Raw genomic sequence first — 12,500 nt, forward strand, 5'->3', positions numbered from 1 at the left:
CTCTCTCTCTTTCCGTGTAGCTTCCATCTTTTAGCATCATATCCACCTCTGTTCTCTTTCTCTCTTCCCACCCGCCTCTCCTTGCTCTCTTTCCCACCAAACCCCCGATCTCCGCTCCTCGTCTGGCTTTCCTCTGCGTCCCGTCCCTCCCCTCTTCCTCTCCCCGCCTCGTCGCGCCCCTCCCTACGCGGATGAGTCATACAGGTGGGGGAGCCTCGCGTGCGCAGGCTAGACGCTTCCCAGAGCCAGAGGTGCCAGCAGACAGGAGCGGCGGCGGGCGTGTATAACCTGACCTGATCCAGTTTGAGAGAGAGAGAGAGAGAGAGAGAGAGAGAGAGAGAGAGAGAGAGAGAGAGAGAGAGAGAGAGAGAGAGAAGGGGAGAGTGGAATAAAGGAAGGTAAGGGAGGAGAACCTGCCTAACAAGAGGGAAAAAAACAAAGAGAAGGAAGGAAATAAAGAAACTAAAGAGGAAAACTTACTGAAAAGGAACAGACGAGAGAGAGAGAGAGAGAGAGAGAGAGAGAGAGAGAGAGAGAGAGTAAAGTATTTCGTCGTTCACAGTCGTTCCCAGGCTTCCTCTGGGCTGATGGGTGCTGTAGAGCATTGGTGTGTGTGTTTCACTGTTTGATCTGCTGCAGTCTCTGACGAGACAGCCAGACGTTACCCTACGGAACGAGCTCAGAGCTCATTATTTCCGATCTTCGGATAGGCCTGAGACCAGGCACACACCACACACCGGGACAACAAGGTCACAACTCCTCGATTTACATCCCGTACCTACTCACTGCTAGGTGAACAGGGGCTACACGTGAAAGGAGACACACCCAAATATCTTCACCCGGCCGGGGAATCGAACCCCGGTCCTCTGGCTCTAACCACTGAGCTACCGGGCGTGTGTGTGTGTGTGTGTGTGTGTGTGTGTGTGTGTGTGTGTGTGTGTGTGTGTGTGTGTGTGTGTGTGTGTCTGTGTCTGTGTGTGGAGTCACGTATTAGGTCTATGTAATTAAATCTCTCATCGTGACTTGGTTTTTAAAGGACACAGAGATGACTGGTACAGTGTTTTTATGACTCGCGTTTACTCAGTGACGATGCAAAGTCGAAAGAAAAATATCACTGTAATCACAACCACATTTGAAAGAAAACAGAGAGAGAGAGAGAGAGAGAGAGAGAGAGAGATAAGACGACGAAATGTATAGAATAGAAATAAGAACCCCCCCCCACACACACACGCGCAGGGCTCTTCCTGTTCATTAAGGTTCATCACGCAGGAAATCAGCCACGGACGCATTTCTGACTCTACCACGCACGCCGCAGCCTCGCCCTAATGACTGGAGTGCTGCAGGCCCGTAATGAGGACAGATTAGATCAACTCAGGGCCACTCACACCCTCACCCACCCGGCACCCACACACCCACCCCGGACACAAACTTCCCTGCATCATCTTTTCCTCTGCCAATACAAGGCGGTGCTCATTCCTCAGTGATTAGCGCGCAGGTACACATCTCCGCAACACTGCCTCCGCCAAGCTCACTCCACCTCTCGTTCAGTCCACTTCCACCTTGCCTCTTTTACTGTGCCTGGATATCTTGTGGAGTCTCAGCGTATCGGCTCATCGTAAGTCCGTCTGCGTTTAGAGGTGAAAAATTGGATGTGTGTGTGTGTGTGTGTGTGTGTGTGTGTGTGTGTGTGTGTGCGCTTCTATACTGTTCTTTTTTTTATTATCGTGTTTTCTTGTGTATATAGTTTTTTTTTCGTGTTTTCTCTTTTTTCTTGTTCTGTCTCTCCCTCTTTCTCTCTCTCTAATCTCATTTTCGTGTTTTCTTTCTTTATATTTTTTTGCTCTCAATCTTTGTCTTTCTATCTAATTATCCTGTTCTCTCACTGTTTCTCTCTTTTTTTCCCTCTCTTTTTTTCCTGTGTTCCTCTTGCTTCAAATTTTCCTGATATTCTCTCTCTCTCTCTCTCTCTCTCTCTCTCTCTCTCTCTCTCTCTCTCTCTCTCTCTCTCTCTCTCTCTCTCTCTCTCTCTCTCTCTCTCCCCCTGTGTGTGTGTGGGAAGTCATATATAGCTGGTAAGTTTTCCTTCCTCATTTATTTATGATAATTAACCATAATTTTTATACAAGCATCCTCCCTCTTTGCTTTATTTTCCTATTATGATTTCGTAACATTATATGAGAGAAGGCATTTAATTTTATTTGTTGTTGGTATGCACTTCTCAAGCAGTCTCTATTTTCGTCCTTATTTAGGGTGTATCCATTGAACTGTGCCCTTCTCGCGTTCAAAGAGTCAGTGAACCACGCCACGCGATCTTGTATACAGACCCTCCCTCTCTCACTCCTTCCCTCCCTCACCAGCCAGGGCACGTCATGCCCACAGCTTCTCTCTTGTTTTGTTTACGAGCCCTCCTCCCACACCCGCCCTCCTTACATAATGAGGACGTGGTGAGTGGAGCGCCAGCATACATAACACAGCGGCGGTCGGTAGCAGGCAACCCCTCCATCCATACGGGCCAGCAGAAGTAGTAGTAACGTGCGAGGAAGGGACTACTTTGTGTGTGTGTGTGTGTGTGTGTGTGTGTGTATCTAGTAGTATAGTTTTCCAGTAGTATTTGACTGTTTGTGTGTGGGAAGGGACATTATCTAGAGGCGAGTGTCTTCAAGGTCATCATTACGTCAGTAGCTGCTACGTACTACATACCAAGTAATTCCAAGCTGGGGCTGTGTGTATCCTTTTTAGTTAACAGAACAATGACGCTGTTGACTTGCAGAGGTGACGCGTAGAAGCATGCAGCTACAAAATACTATACAATGACGCCACTTAGACCTTTGATATGCAAATAAACACTTGATCTTTTTGACATTTTTAGAATAACTGGGCCACTGAAACCGTACGCGCGTAGCCAACACACTTACACACTCACTAACAATGCTAACTCTTCCTCCTTGTATCCTTTGTTATGTCCCCGGCTGATTGGTCTTATTGTATCCCTTATGACTCGCCTGCATGCTTAGTCTACCTGCTCACACTTACCTTGACTGTCTTCCCTTTTATTTTGAGATCTCGGGTACTTGAAAACAACTTGGTGTAACGAGGAGGAAAAGGAGCAAAGGAAGAAGTGACAACAGAATAAGAATAAAGAAATCAATTAAAAGAAAAGGATGAAGAGAAAGAGCAGGAGGGGAATAAATGAGGTAAAAGTGGAAATAGAGGAAGAGAAGTGACAGAAAAGTAGAATTAGAGAAATAAAAGGAGAAAAATATAGGAAAGGAGGAGCAGGAGCAGGAGAGGAACAAGTGACAAAAAAGTAGGAATAAAGAAAGTAAAAGGAAGAGGAAGACAAGTGACAAAAGAGTAGGAATAGAACAATAAAGGAGAAAACAGAGGAAAGGATGAAGAGAAGGAGCAGAAGTGACAAAGGAATAGGTTGTGGAAATTAGAGGAAGAAGAAATAGTGCTGTGACAATGATAGATACAAAAAGATTTCCTACTAACTTCTTTAATATGCCTGCCTGTCTGTCTGCCTGCCTGCCTGCCTGCCTGCCTGCCTGCCTGCCTGCCTGCCTGCCTGCCTGCCTGCCTGCCTTCCTTCTTGTCCATTCTACCTGCCTGCCTACTTATCATGCCTGTCTACCTTTTTTTTATGGAATAGGGGAAGCTGGCCAAGGGCAACAAAGAGGAAAAGAAAAGGAGTTAGCCAAAAATCTTGAACAAACGTCTTGAAACCTCCCTCTTAAAAGAACTCAAGGCGTAGGAAGATGGAAATACAGAAGCGGGCAGGGCGTTCCAGAGTTTACTTACTCGGACTGCCTATATATTTAACATGTCCACCTGTTTATCCTATCTTTTACCTGCTTTCCTTGATTTAGTTTAGTATAGGCTTTTATTTTTCTACCTGCCTGCCTACCTATCATGCCTGTCTACCCTGCTTATCTACTTAACTTGCACTGTCTATATACTTAACATGTCTTCCTGCTTATCCTCTACTACCTGCTTTCCTTGATTTAGTTTATTAGCGTATCCTTAATAAATAAATCCATGGGACTTTTTTTTTTTATTGTTTTTGTTGCCCTTGGCCAGTTTTCCCCTCTTACATAGAAAAGAAGACAAAAAAAGCTAAGCCTGCTCCCTTCAAACCAGCCTGTCCTGTCCCGCCCTGCACACCCCAGCCTGCCGCTTCTCTGCCGCCCAACATGCACAGTTAGCTCCGATATCCTTCCTTTGAGTGTCTCCTTCCCTTACTTCTCTCCTATCCACGCCATCCTCATCCGTCACCACCCTAGAGTTAGTCACACCCATTCACCTTCCCTTAAGAGTGTCAACCTGTCCCTTCCCCTGTCCCCCTCTCACCTCTCCCTCTCCCTCTCTCCTGACACACCTGAGCGTCCGCCTGGCATCACCTTGAGCCGCCGAGTAAACAGGAAAGCTCTTTATTTGTTTGCTTTTGTTGTTCGTCTCGAGGGATTACAGTAATGGCTCTCCTCTTGTCACTGTTTACTGCTGCCTTTGTTTGCTCTACCCCTACTCTCTCTCTCTCTCTCTCTCTCTCTCTCTCTCTCTCTCTCTCTCTCTCTCTCTCTCTCTCTCTCTCTCTCTCTCTCTCTCTCTATTTTTATCACTGTTTTGTTTTTTGTTATTTTTTTTTAGCTGATCTCACCAAACTTTTTTTTCTTTCCGTCTCCTGTTTATAGTTTTTTTTCTTTTTAGGTACGTTTACTCAGTCCTCTCTCTCTCTCTCTCTCTCTCTCTCTCTCTCTCTCTCTCTCTCTCTCTCTCTCTCTCTCTCTCTCTCTCTCTCTCTCTTTTTTCCTCTTCAAATTTCCTTCTATTTCCTCTTTTTCCACTTAATTTCACTCTTTATCTCTTTCCATTTTCTCCTTTCTTTACTTCCTTCTCCCTTTTTATACCAAACTTTCTTCAAACTTTCCTCTCTCTCTCTCTCTCTCTCTCTCTCTCTCTCTCTCTCTCTCTCTCTCTCTCTCTCTCTCTCTCTCTCTCTCTCTCTCTCTCTCTCTCTCTCTCTCTCTCTCTCTCTCTCTCTCTCTCTCTCTCTCTCATTTCTTTTTTCTATCTTTCTATATCCTTTGTCCTCTTATTTACTTTTTCTCTTCTCCCCTCTTCTCTTTCTTCCTTTCTCTTCATTTTCTCCTTTCTCTCTCCCTCTCTTTCTCCTTTTCGTTCTCAGACCGTCCTCCTTTGACCTACATTCACCAAAACCTGTGTAGAATAAGGAGGAGGAGGAGGAGGAGAGAGGAGAGAGAAAGAGATGTGAGAGTGGCATGAGTTGGAGAGCTCTCTTTGTTCCTTAGAAGAGAGAAAGAGCGTTCACTATGGATGTAAGAGAGAGAGAGAGAGAGAGAGAGAGAGAGAGAGAGAGAGAGAGAGAGAGAGAGATGAGAGTGAGTTATGAGAGGAGAAAGAGAGTAGAGGAATCTTTCAGTAGTATGACGGAGAGAGAGAGAGAGAGAGAGAGAGAGAGAGAGAGAGAGAGAGAGAAAGAAAGGGTTTATAGGTGCGAATAGACTAACCGAAATCTTTAAGTACACAACGACCGTTTAGAAGAGAGAGAGAGAGAGAGAGAGAGAGAGAGAGAGAGAGAGAGAGAGAGAGAGATGGGGAGGGAGGTTCTGTTGGCTGACGGACAGAAGGGAGAGGGGAAGGAAGGAAGAAGGGATGAAAGAGAGAGAGAGAGAGAGAGAGAGAGAGAGAGAGAGAGAGAGAGAGAGAGAGAGAGAGAGAGAGAGAGAGAGAGAGAGAGAGAGGATGAAAGACGTTGGGAGGGAGGGAGGGAAAGATAGTGTGAAGGCCTGAAAGGAAGAAGATGAGAGAGAGAGAGAGAGAGAGAGAGAGAGAGAGAGAGAGAGAGAGAGAGAGAGAGAGAGAGAGAGAGAGAGAGAGAGAGAGAGAGAGAGAGAGGGTATAAGTCTCTTGTGTTCGACCATTTCCGTTCCTTACCTTCCCCCTCCTTACCCATTCTTTCCCCCATCCCTTCCTCTCTCTTCACGTCCCTCATAATTTTCTCCCTATCTCTCCCTCCCTCTCCCTCATCCTCTCCTCTCCCTCTCCCTCTCCCTCTTCCTCTCCCTCTCTCCTCTCCCTTTCAATACCCGTGGTCACACTTCACGAGGGGGAGATCATATGGGACCCAACTGAAAGACTTCTGCCCAGTACATTGTCAAAGTTCCTCAGTTCTCGCGTGGTTGGGCAGGTTAAGGTTAGGCCGCCTTGTCCCTGGCCGGTGCTCTCTCTATAGGCCAGTGGTTCTTAACCTTTTTCAGTGCCCGTACCCCTTGATATCTCAAAAAAATTTCTCGTAACCCCGCCAATATAAATACTATACAAACATATGAAAAGGATTAGTGATAAAAACCTTGCTGAGAATTTTTTTTATTTTATTACTGAACAAAGGCAATTTTTTATATTTCAAATAAAAAGTGTCAATTAGTGGGATTCAACTTGAAAAACTTAACTTAAAAAAATTGAGACAATTATAGTAAGAGAAAAATTAGGAAAATATATGTTTTGCTTTCTCATGGTAAATATACGGTACCATTGCACTGCCTACCATGTCTCGTACCCCTAGGTTTAAGGTTTCATACCCCTTGGGGGTACAAGTATCCCAGGTTAAGAACCACTGCTATAGGCAGTCGCTAGTGGCCAGATGAAGGTATGGAGGTCTTCTGTGTCGATGTTCAAGAGAAGGTGTAAAAATAGTATTATGGAAACTCTCTCTCTCTCTCTCTCTCTCTCTCTCTCTCTCTCTCTCTCTCTCTCTCTCTCTCTCTCTCTCCAAGGCTATTTTTCAAGGCCACAGGGATGATTAGCGAGATTTTAAAGGGTATTTCTCCTGTTTATAGTGTAAGAATCCTTTAATTTTGTCACTGGAACTGTAAGAATACCCTTAAATTACCCGCGTCACTTCAAATGACTAGGGTCTTTTCAACGTAGTGGTGGTGGTGTGGTGCAGAAGTGGTTAATTAAGAAAACGGTTCCCCCATCTCTCTCTCTCTCTCTCTCTCTCTCTCTCTCTCTCTCTCTCTCTCTCTCTCTCTCTCTCTCTCTCTCTCTCTCTCTCTCTCTCTCTCTCTCTCTCTCTCTCTCTCTCTCTGTCAGATATATATTAAAAATCTCATTGAGTTTATCTTGTGAACGTTGAAACATTACTGTCAAGTGGAGATATTGAGTATTGTGTGAATGCTCGTAATAGTAACAACATAAATATCCTTTAAATATATATTAACATTTCAATTAACATGTGAACGATGATGAGTGTCACTGGGCAGAGGAATGAGTCTAGTGTTGATAGCCATTCAAATAACAATAGAAACAGAGGAAGAAATTGATTGAGTCTAGTGTAAATACCTATGAAGATGAGTATCTAGTGTAAATACAATGAAGATGAGTGTCACTGGGCAGAGGAATATATTGAGTGAGTCTAGTGTTGATAGCCATTCAAATAACAATAGAAACAGGAAGATATTGAGCGAGTAGTGTAAATGTCTATGAAAATAACAATATAAACGATGTATGTCCCTCAAATATGTATGAAGGTGATCAATGCATTCATCCTGTGAGTGATGAAAGAATACCTGCCAAATAGAATACCGAGCCAGGGAATTAATATGCAGTACAATACTCGATCGACGCGTGAGGGAGAGCATACTCGACCACGGCAGGCAGGCACTGAGACCACCACTGTACTGCAAATAACAAGACGATTTGTCAAGGTAATAGCTTCTGCCCTGGTGAAGGTTAGACATCACGTGGTACTTTGGTGCATTATCCGTCCAAACTATACTGAGAAAACGTGAAAACCCCTTTTATATATTTTTTCTCTCTTTTCTGTTCATACGCCTATCTTTCAGGATATAGTGTAAAGTTAGTGACCAAGACAGAAAGAAAAGCAAGTACAGCAGCCCTCAGCTTTACTGTATTTAACTTCTTCAGTACTGGAACGCATTTTTATCTGGAGTTTTTTGGTAGAATTAGACGATTTTATTTACATTAAGAAGAATCTATGGAGGTCAGAAAATTAATGGCAAGAGTCTTCACTGTTTTAATCCCAACATAAGTTTCTGAAGATGTATAAAATCACCAAATAGTAAGCAGAATTAATATAAAAAAGTGTCCTGGTACTGAAGGGTTTAAGAGTCGTAGAGGCTAAGATCCCTTGGTTCTATAGGAAGTGTGGTTTGGGATGGGACGATGTCAGCCAGCCCTGCCGAGGAGTCCACCCAGGCGATATTTATGACCAGTCTGACCGTACCTTGCAGTCACTCCCTCCATAAACCTCCCTTGTCCTGGTACTCTCTTATCTTGCAGCCACTCCCTCCATGCATAACCATCCCTTCTAATACTGTCTACCTTCCAACCACACACACACACACACACACACACACACACACACACACACACACACACACACACACACACACACACACACACACACACACACACACACACACACACACGAGTTATGGCACGTTTACACTTTTTCTTCGAAGCTGCCTGACTGCGGTCACTAAAGGAGAGAGAGAGAGAGAGAGAGAGAGAGAGAGAGAGTCCCATAGGAATAATAATTAATGCAATAACCAACAACACAGCCTTTGACCACCAACACCGCCACCTCTCCTCCTCCTCCTCCTCCTCCTCCTCCTCCTCCTCCTCCTCCTCCTCCTCCTCCTCCTCCTCCTCTCCCACACATGTTTTTTGCTCCTCGGCATCTCTTTCGTCACCTTCACTTGAGAGAGAGAGAGAGAGAGACAGAGAGAGAGAGAGAGAGAGAGAGAGAGAGAGAGAACTGGGGGCTAAACTGTTGTGTTCATAGTTAGTGTAATTGTTGTTGATCGTTGTTGTAATTGGTGTTCCATTATTTTCTCTTCTTTTTTTTATCATTTTATTTATGTTTTCCTGTGTTGCATTTCCTGTGTGTGTCTTGTGCTGACTCATCGTGCTGTGACTTGCTTGCTGTTTGTTTGTTTGATTAATTGTTTGTTGCTGTGGTTCTGTGTTGGTGTCTTGAAGTATTTGCCAGATTTTTTTTTTTCAGTGGTGTGAAAAATTGTTGAAGTAGTGATAGTAGTAGTAGTAATAGTAGTAGTAGTAGTTGTTGTTGTTGTTGTTGTTGTTGTTGTAATAATTGTAGTAGTAGTAGTTGTTTTTAATGTTGTAGTAGTAGTAGCAGTAGCAGTAGTAGTAGTAGTAGTAGTAGTAGTAGTAGTAGTAGTGGCAGAAGTAGTAGTAGTAGTAGTAGTAGTAGTAGTAGTAGTTTTTGTTGCTGTTGTTGTTGTTGTTAGTGATGTCGTATATTAAGGATTGTACTTAAGTGTAATGATGATGATAATAATGATAATGATAATAATAATAATAATAATAGTAACCACATCAATGATAATAATAATAATAATAATAATGATAATGATAATAATAATAACCCCATCAATAATAACCACACCAACCAGGTAGTGTCGTCCAGCGTACACACACACACACACACACACACACACACACACACACACACACACACACACACACACACACACACACACACACACACACACACACACACACACACCTGTCTCTCTTGCAGGTGTGTGTGTGTGTGTGTGTGTTATGATCTAGGAAAGTAGTGGTGGATGTGTCAGCAAATAGGACTACAGTCATTGCTCTCTCTCTCTCTCTCTCTCTCTCTCTCTCTCTCTCTCTCTCTCTCTCTCTCTCTCTCTCTCTCTCATTATTTATTCATTCATTTCATCCTTCCCGCCTGCCTGCATGTCCTTCACGCCCTTATTCCATGACCTTTGTGTGTGTGTGTGTGTGTGTGTGTGTGTGTGTGTGTGTGTGTGTGTGTGTGTGTGTGTGTGTGCCTCATGTTTTCCTCTTCTGTGAATCTTTCATGCTCATCCTCTCGACATTCTCTTTATATTCATGAGCTCATTCACTCCTCCTCCTCCTCCTCCTCCTCCTTCTCCTCCTCCTCCTCCTCCTCCTCCTCCTCCTCCTCCTCCTCCTCCTCCTCCTCCTCCTTCTCTTCCTCCTCCTCCTCCTTCTCCTCCTCCTCCTCCTCCTCCTCCTCCTCCTCCTCATCTTTCTCTCCTTTTCTTATCTCTCTGGAGTCAGGTCAGGTCAAAGTGCCAAGGTCATTAGAGGAGTGTTCGTCTCTCTCTCTCTCTCTCTCTCTCTCTCTCTCTCTCTCTCTCTCTCTCTCTCTCTCTCTCTCTCTCTCTCTCTCTCTCTCTCTCTCTCTCTCTCTCTCTCTCTCTCTCTCTCCCCAAAAACTTGAAGGCTTTGCTAATGTCTTCGTACATAATGAACTAACTTTTTTTTTATCTTTTTATATTTTCTGCGTCACTCATTCAGCCGCCTCGTTTTTGGTATTTTGTTGTTGTAAGTTGTCTTTGAGCATCACGAGAGGAGTTTCTAACGTTCTCTCCTCCTCCTCCTCCTCCTCCTCCTCCTCCTCCTCCTCCTCTTTCTTTGAACCCCGTCGTGAAGTGTCTATATTAATTCTACACCATGAACTCGCCAGTGAGCGGAAAAGAAAGGAAGGGAAGGGTAAGGAAAGCAGGAACAGAAAAGGGACGGCAGAGAAAGGAGAGAACACAAGGAAAAGGGGAGATACGAGTAATAGTGTTTGTGTGGTGAGTGTCTGGGACGTGGGGGGAAGGGAAAGATGGGGAGAGGAGGGAGATCTTAGCAAAAGTTTGGCACCGATGTTTGAGGAGAAGGAGGAGGAGGAGGAAGAAGACGAGGTGCCACACTACCCGACACCTCTTCCCTCCCTCCCCTCTCTTCTCTCCCTTCTCTCCTTCCCCTCCCTTTGTTGTTACTCGTACTGTACCTACCTACCCTTGTTTTTCCCTCCCTCCTCCTTTTTCTCTCTCTTAATCATGCCTTACCCTCCCCCTCCTCCCTCCCTTCCTTGCTTCCTTCCTTGGCTTCCTCTCCTTCTCTCTTTCGTCTTGTTATCATTCCCTCTTTGTCTCTCTGCCTGTCTGTCTGCCTCATTCTTCTCCCTTTCTTTGTCTGTCTTTTGGTAAGTCTGCCTCCTTATCACGTTTCTTTGTTTGTGTGTGTGTGTGTGTGTGTGTGTGTGTGTGTGTGTGTGTGTGTGTGTGTGTGTGTGTGTGTTATGGAAAGAGTAGTATTCACAATATCTCCTGCTTCTTTTTCCAGTGATGAATCTTGTAATATAACTCTGTGAGAAAGAGAGAGAGAGAAGAGAGGAGAGAGAGAGAGAGAGAGAGAGAGAGAGAGAGAGAGAGAGAGAGAGAGAGAGAGAGAGAGAGAGAAACACTCAATAGAACCGCAAAAATCTAAAGACTCATGTTAATATATCACTAGAACCGTATTAGCACCATTAAAAACCCGTACCACTTCAATTAGACCTCATTGAAATATAGTAAAGGTGCCTCTCAATGTATTTTTTTGAGTACAGTTCTTAGCTTAACCTCAGTGATCGATATTGAGTGTCCAGTGACCAGTTAATTAAATACCCATCTATCTTGTAGCATGTTTCACTTAGTCACTTAGTTATTGAATGGTATAGTTTGCCTTCCTCATCTATCTTGCATGCCTCTTCATTAGATATCCATCCATCTACCTATCTATCTTCTAGTGAGTTTACCTTAGTCACTCAGGCATGGAGCCGCTAGTTTTCCTTCATTGATGCGTCTCTAAGTGATCAGTTCTGCCTGCCTGTCCATCTGCCTGTCTGTCTGTCAGTCAATCTGTCTGTCTGTCTGTCTGTCTGTCTTTTCTTTTTCTTTCTTTCTTTCTTTTCTTTTTCTTTTTTCTTTCTTTTTTCTTTGTCTGTCTGTCTTGCTATCTATCTGCTGGAAGAACTATAGTCGAAGCGCGAAAATTTACATGTAGTTCAGCCAGAGCTTTTCCTGCCATCTTTCTTACTCATTAATCTCACTCTTGTCCAATTTACCTACCTGTTTTTCTGTCTTCGTGTTTGTCTGTCTGTCTGTCTGTCTTTTAATGACCAGCTGTACAAGACTCAGAAACTGGGGCTGAGGAAAAAAAAAAAAGAGAACGGTATACATTATGAGTAAGTACATTCCTTCACGTTAGCTTTCCTCCTGTGATGGAGTGCGGGTTCGTGTGTAGGTAAGCAGGCAAGGAGACAAGTAGGCAAGCAGGCAGGCAGGTACGAGTAAGTACTGCAAGGTAGCGCCGTGCTCAATTAATATCCTCCTGCTGGCGGCCCAAATTGGTCTTAAATAACGCCGATGAAATAGCATGGGATTAAGCACCGTTCGTAGTAAGTGGTCCGTGTACGTGGCATATCGCGTGGCCCCATCAGTACCGTGACGCGTTTCCATATTAATTATGTTTATTATCTGGTGATTTTACACTACTTCAGAAACTTATGTGGATGATTGAAATAGTGAAGACTGTGGCCACTAATCTTCTGACCTCCATAGGCCCTTCCTAAGGCCAATAAAATGGTCTAATCGTACACAAATCTCAAGGTGAAAATGTGTCCCAGTATT

At 44.1% G+C, this 12,500-nt stretch overlaps 1 protein-coding gene across 8 annotated transcripts in view; it reads left to right on the plus strand.

Moving 5' to 3' along the window:
• Nucleotides 1–12,500, plus strand: part of LOC123514763 (ras-specific guanine nucleotide-releasing factor RalGPS1-like) — a 101,742-nt gene that overhangs the window by 23,650 nt on the left and 65,592 nt on the right. The window contains exon 1 of one of the 8 annotated variants that reach the window (XM_045272885.1): nt 1,497–1,615. The exons of the other annotated variants lie outside the window; for them this stretch is intronic. The gene's annotated coding sequence lies outside the window, so the exon portion shown is untranslated. Of the gene's footprint in view, nt 1–1,496; nt 1,616–12,500 lie in introns of those variants that run through there. 8 annotated transcript variants of the gene reach the window in all.

Source organism: Portunus trituberculatus, chromosome 38 (genome assembly GCF_017591435.1).
Source record: "Portunus trituberculatus isolate SZX2019 chromosome 38, ASM1759143v1, whole genome shotgun sequence".
Classification (NCBI taxonomy): domain Eukaryota; kingdom Metazoa; phylum Arthropoda; class Malacostraca; order Decapoda; family Portunidae; genus Portunus; species Portunus trituberculatus.